Source organism: Aythya ferina (genome assembly GCF_964211825.1).
Source record: "Aythya ferina genome assembly, chromosome: 9".
NCBI classification, from domain to species: Eukaryota; Metazoa; Chordata; class Aves; order Anseriformes; family Anatidae; genus Aythya; species Aythya ferina.
This window is the reverse complement of record NC_140305.1, coordinates 5247290-5253883: the sequence shown is the minus strand read 5'-3', so window position 1 is coordinate 5253883 and position 6594 is coordinate 5247290.

Here is a 6594-nt window from a genome sequence, read left to right as displayed (position 1 = left end):
GTGTTGGGCAAGTACTAACAAGTTACTTGAAGTTACTTGTTGAATTACTATTCCATTGATTGTAGCCTTTAACCATCAGTTGAAGACACTTTGTTGTTTCTCATCTTTTTTTTTTTTTTTTCCTCCACACTCTACACAAAGTGCAGGTCAAAAAGCACTTAAAAGTCCAAAAGAAATGGGTGAAGTCCTTCTCAGCCTGAGCTATGCATGCTTTCGAGTACATTATCTCACTGAAAACTGACCATTACTTCGTGTGCTTAGTGACAGTGATGCTTTTAGCTCTTTTGTAGGAGTGTTGATAATTGGTCGGTTATTTTCAGTTACCAATGCCAGTGAGCCTGTGTGTTAACTGAACTTGACTTCTAAACAGGAATGCATTGTTCAGCTGTAATTTTATTGGGAAGTGAGTCAGGGAACCTGTGAACCTAGAAAGGCTTTAGACTTATGAAACTGTCACTTGATTTTAATGGCATTAACCCAGCTGGATGAACTCCAAAATAAAACAGATGATCATTTGCTGATCACAGCTATGTTATGGCTCTGGCAGAGTTATCCCAAATACTGTGCTATAAGCAACATCCTTTCCTAAAATATAAATCATAAAAGCACTTTTTAGCCTTTGGACTAAAAGCAGTCACCGTGTATGGCAAGTTTACTGATCAATTGTAGTCGTACATATTTACGTAAATGCAAAACTAAGTTCTGTCCCTAAGATTTTGTGGTTACACTGTTTTGGTAGTGCATCAGTCCTAACTCTGCTAAAGGTTTTTAAACTGCTGTTTGTTTCTTGTGTGTTATTAATGCAGATAACTTCCAGTCAAAGTTAACCAAGAGTTGCTGGCATTAGATTAAAGTATGGTATACAACAGATATGCTGTGGCTGCTATTACGTATTAGGCATGGTGCTAATTAGACTGTGGCTGCTAATACACATTAGATCATGTAGCTACTGTAAGTCAAGCCAGGCACTTAATAATCTTTTGTCAAAAAGAGGTTCTTCTTACAGCATTATTCAAAGATTATGTGATCCTAAATACACAATTAATGTAATGACAGGTGAAATTTAGAATACTGTATGCTTAAAAAGGAAATATATCACAGGAAATGTAGTATCTAAAATACTATTATTAATTGCTGTTAACAAATTTACAGTAGCATATCCATAATTTTGTTTATATGAATTCAGTTTAACTCCCCAAAATAAAATAACAATTTTGTTTGTAAGCATCCATGTCTACATTTCCATATTCCAGAAATATTGCTACTCGTAACTTTAAATTGAAAACTTTTTTTAAATTATTTTTAATATTCTTTTTGTTGCAAGGAGACAATTGATAGTCTGGATTGAGATCACTTGAAGAAACAGGGATGCTGTATAGAGTGGCCATACAAGGAATTATGCTGGGTATACTTGTATGTATGTGTATACAATGTATGTCCTATATTGGAGGGATTTTTACCTATTGTCACAGCCACACAGCAGTGAGGAAGAGAGGCATTGCAGATGGCAGATTTCCCTAGACTAATAGCGCCATCAAAGGGATGTGAAAATCCAAATAGAAAGCACTACTTTCCTCTCAGAAGAGGTCACTGAAGGAAACGGGAGTTGAACTTGTGTGGCTTCCTATTGTGTAGACTCTTACTTGGGTTCTGCTAAGACTTTCCTTCCCAATTGTTAATATCAGAAAGCTGTCAAAGGAATGTATGAGATGTAATCACTCAGATTCACGAAATAGATCATTAATTTCTACACATATAAATTTACTCATATTTCACTTAGACAAAGAGTTGGGGGTACTATGTTTAGTGAAAGTGTGTACTGAAATGTATGAAACAGAGCACAAACTATTTCTTACTTCTGATTCAACATTTAGGTATGTTAGCGATGCAAGCTGTCTTCTGTGGCCATGAGCCAAGGCAAAACAATTTTATGTGTAGGACAGACTAGAACAATTTAATTTTCAATTTTACATCCTCCCCCTGTGTTTTCTAGATGATAAACAGTAATCAAAACATAGATTGTTCTTGAAAAAACACTGCTTGCAAGGGGGTGAACTCTGTACCAAGAATTCATACAGCAAACACTGAAATGACAGTAGATAACATCATTAGGTATCAAGGAGAGAGGAACATCAGAAATTTGTAAATAGCTCTATACTCATAACTCAGGGAAATAGCAAGGTGCTATGCACTAAACGGTCAGTCTAACTAGAATTGTGTCAGTGGAGATGGGTTCAAGTAATTGGCTCAATTTACAGTGAAATCGTCAATTACAGTGTCAAGATTAAACTAGCAGTTTAATATCCTTGCAGCATCATTGATCAGGTATGAAGCTAGTGAGAAAACTATAAACTAGAAAAGTAGGCAAATGGGAATTTGAGAATGATAGATTCAATGTGGCAGCTAAAATCAGAGCTGCAGAGTGGTCAGTATGGTAAGAACTATTCACTCAAATGTCATAGGATTTCACACACAAATAAGCTTTGTTATATAGCTGAATGTAAGGAATACAAAACAAATCTTAATGTAAAATGTCTTGCAAATGTGAAAAATAATGGTATTTTGGCAGACTGGCTAACTATAGTGATTGCTTTTTTCAGTGTACATTTACTACTACTGAGTGTTTCAGATTGTTATGACTAGGAATAAATGGTTAATATGTCTTTCAGTGACAATGCATATCAAAGGTGTCTGAGATAACACAAATCTCAGAGATGCTCACTGCATAGCATTGCTCCAAATTGTTACAGGAGTAGGCAAAAATGTCTGGTTAATTTTAAAGTGGGTAGTACCGTATTAATGCCAATTACGATCAATGAATACATGATATGCACATATATGCGTATATATGAATTACATGAAAATGATGGTAAAAAACATACAAAACAAGAAACACAGAGACAATGCAATAGTACTACAGAAATGTGGAAAACATGAGAGTTTATGTGAAATGCTTAATGCATTTTGGAATCATAAAAATTAAATATAAAAGCCCAAATGTGATATTTTGACTTTTTTTTTTTTTTTTTTTAATTAAAAGCAGTGGTGAGATAAACACACTTTGACTTTAATGAAGCTGTGTTTTCTAAAGCAAAGTGTCTTTCATGACTTATATTCATCAATTCTATTGTAGACTTGGTAGAAATTCTGAGGAAGATTTTTGCTTCCTCCTGACTGAAAGTAGTTTGACTCAACTGTGTGTTAGGTAACTGTAGGAGAAGTACTCCTCTGTTTTCCTTACTAGGTGCATCCGGATAACTCGCTGGCTTTCATCTTGCAGCTCAGACAATCTGACCACAGAATAGTTGCGTAATTACCTGATGCTGTCAGCTTTGCTGCCTTGACTGTCTGGTACAGGACTCTTTTCGACTGCAAAGGTCTTCAGCACCCCACAGTCTGGACTGTGGAAAGAAAGATTAAAGGCATTTCTGAGTTCTTCTCAGAGGGGGGTAAGACAAACACATTTTACTGTGTGTGTGGTTTTTTCCTTTGATTTGTTTTTGTTGCCAGGTCTACCTATCAGTGTGTTAAGATTAAGAGGAAAGAAAGCTCTCCCTTGGGAAGGGAAGGGAAAGAAAGGAAAGGAAAGGAAAGGGAAGGGAAGGGAAGGGAAGGGAAGGGAAGGGAAGGGAAAGGGAAAGGAAAGGGAAAGGAAAGGGAAAGGAAAGGAAACTATATTTTAGCTAAGTGAAAATTTGACTGAAGGAAGTAAGAATATATGGAATGAGCCTGACTGCATGTGACATTGTAAGCAGTGTGAGAACAAGTAGATGGACAAAAGAGCACAGAACGGAACTGATGTCCCTTTCTAGTGCTTGCTATTATCTCATTGTAGGTAAACCACATATGTATCTATTCGTGTGAACAGAAACTTGCAACATATTTCCTAGGCAAATAGCAACTCTCTCTCTTTATTTGGTATAATACTAAATTGATGAAAACAGCCAGGCAAAGATGAAAAACAGAATCTTTGGGAAAGAGAGTGTTCTGTTTACAGCATAACATGCTTTCATTCTCCCAGAATGGCTCTTACCTGGCAAACTGAAAACTCCTAGAAAATCATCTTCCACATACAAATATGACAGTTTTAACATTTTCATGGCTCTGGTGCCATGGTTAGCATTGGAAATAACAGAGCAGAAGTGAGAAGGAGTGCTAACATTGCAGAAGGAAGTGTATGAGTATAGAGGTGTGTGTTTCACTAAGAGGAAGCAGGATCCCTATGCCAGAATAGAACAACCTTGAAAAAAATTAGCCAAACCCATTTAATTCACCAAGCAGAAACAAGGAAATATCACAGTACAGTCTTTCTGCATCTGCCAGACCTTACAATTATGAGAAAGGACAGCATAAAAAACTCCCCTTAGTAAAAATTCACTGCACCCATTACTGACATAACAGAAATAGGAAGTGGCTTTCTACATCTTTCCCTTAACTCAAACTCTTGGGCTGGCCTTTCTGATTTAGTTCAGCTTACCACAGACTGACCTACTTCAGAACAAGTGGGTCATGATACAACTTCAAATCAGGAAGCCTAAAACCCGCTCTTCTCTGCAAGAAAGAGTGTGTTTGAGTCAGAAACACTTTCTTACTCTTCTTAGGATGGTACTTTGGGTCAAGAAAAGAGATTTGGAGAATCTGTGTTGGCAGAAAGAACCCACAGTTCTCAAAAGGAAGCTCTTCGTTGTAACCATATTAATTTTACTTCACACTATCCAACACAGTTGTCTCCAGCACTCTACATAAATGTATACTGCAGCCTTTCAAAGGCTTTTGAATACTGACTGATAGTGAAGTTTATAGTATCTTAACTTTCAGCCACTCCTGCAGACTGCTAACATAAGCAAAAATGCACAGGTCACAACTGATGTATGTTATCTTTCCAAGCTGATAACATCAATAATTTTGATCTCTGTACATAAAAGCTGATTACATTGCTGCAGATCCTGAGTGTGGATGTCTCAGCATTTCTTTTCTTTCCAGTGCAGATATTTTTGAACTCTCTACAGTGTGCATAGAGTCTTCAAAGCTGGCCTTCCATTGTTCAGAGGCTGCGTGCACCTTTTGGATGCTGAAAAACCTCAGGAAACAATTTTACCCCAGCAGCCGAAAAAAAATCTTTCTAAAATTATGCACTAGTTGCCTGTTTTCATGAACTCTAAAAAGCTTAGCATTTATGTTTAATAGTGCAGGGTTAGTGGTATGGACTTCAGCTCAGGCGCCCTACTTTTGTGCATCATTGCTTGCCTAGCCCTTAAGCAATTAGCTGTGTTGAAGTCCTTCCTTTCCCTACAGTTGTTACCTATGCTGCCAAAAGTCTCCATGGATAATCCTACCTGCACCAGAGCTGTAGTTCTGTTTTGTCACATACCATTAGTTACTATCTATTTATTTTGCATGCAAGCCTATTCACAGTGGCACTTTGGGAAAAACTTCATCTCAGAATAGCATAGCTCTTCGCCACCTTCTCAGATAGTCAGCATTTTATTTTTTTCTATTTTTTATATAGGAATAGAGTAAACAATGCCATCATGCCAGCAAGGAAAGCGGATGAGAGTCGAGGCCTGATTTGACTGATAATGTCATCAGCACCATTACCTCTTATTCCTGATGATGACAAGCTGTGAGATGTGTGTTTGAATGGGGATTTACAGGGAGAAAGTGAGGCAAGAACATGGAAGGAGCTGTTGTTACAGAGCTCTGTGGCTGCTCCACTTCCCTTTCCGTGTTCAGACTGGGCTGCGTTTGTCCTTTCCATGCCTCATGAAAAACAAACAAAACAAGCTTGTTGGTATATGGTATGCAAAACCTTGAAAAAAAAGTATTTCTCAAGAATACCACAGTAATTGATCCAATGATGCAAATACCATCCTGAAGTACAGGACTGAAGAGAGGCTTATTGTAGAAAATATATTAAAATAGCAGATACTCCTCATTTATGTTGTATAGAAGTACCAAGCCTTCAAATTTAACTAACAAATCACACATAACACTTCTAGTTGGTGTTATCTAATACTGAAGACATCAGAGAGGCTGCATGAGTGTTTGCAAAGAACAGAGAGGAAGGAGTTAATGTAGAAGCAGCGCCCATGGCATGTTCATTGTTAGCATCATTTAAGCTAAAAGAACAGAAAAATATTTATGCCTAGAAAGAATAATTGAGGTGGTTACATATTACGCTAAACAAATACAAAAAACTGTTAAGACACTAGAGGACGCCAAGACTAGGTGTTGTTCAAAAAGTTGTTTTTGAACAGGGTCATTCCAAATAAGTCAGTTTTGTTGTAAAGCTGTTTAGATTAATTGTTTTCAATGAAAATATTTCCTATCTGCCTCAAGATAACCAACCTTCCACATATGAACGAGACAAAAGATCAAACCAAACCCCAGTCATGTCTCACAGACAACCTGGAATTGGCCATTGTATTTTACTTCCTAGCTTTGCAGAACCAAAGGTCTGTCTTCAAAGTGAAGCTGTAGGGAGTCCTGTGAGTGTTCCACAGAAGTCACGTACTGTTAGACAGTGACCTGAACCTTGTTCTAGTGACCCCTCACCAATGATACGGGCTGTGAGGAGACTGATGAAATGAAAGG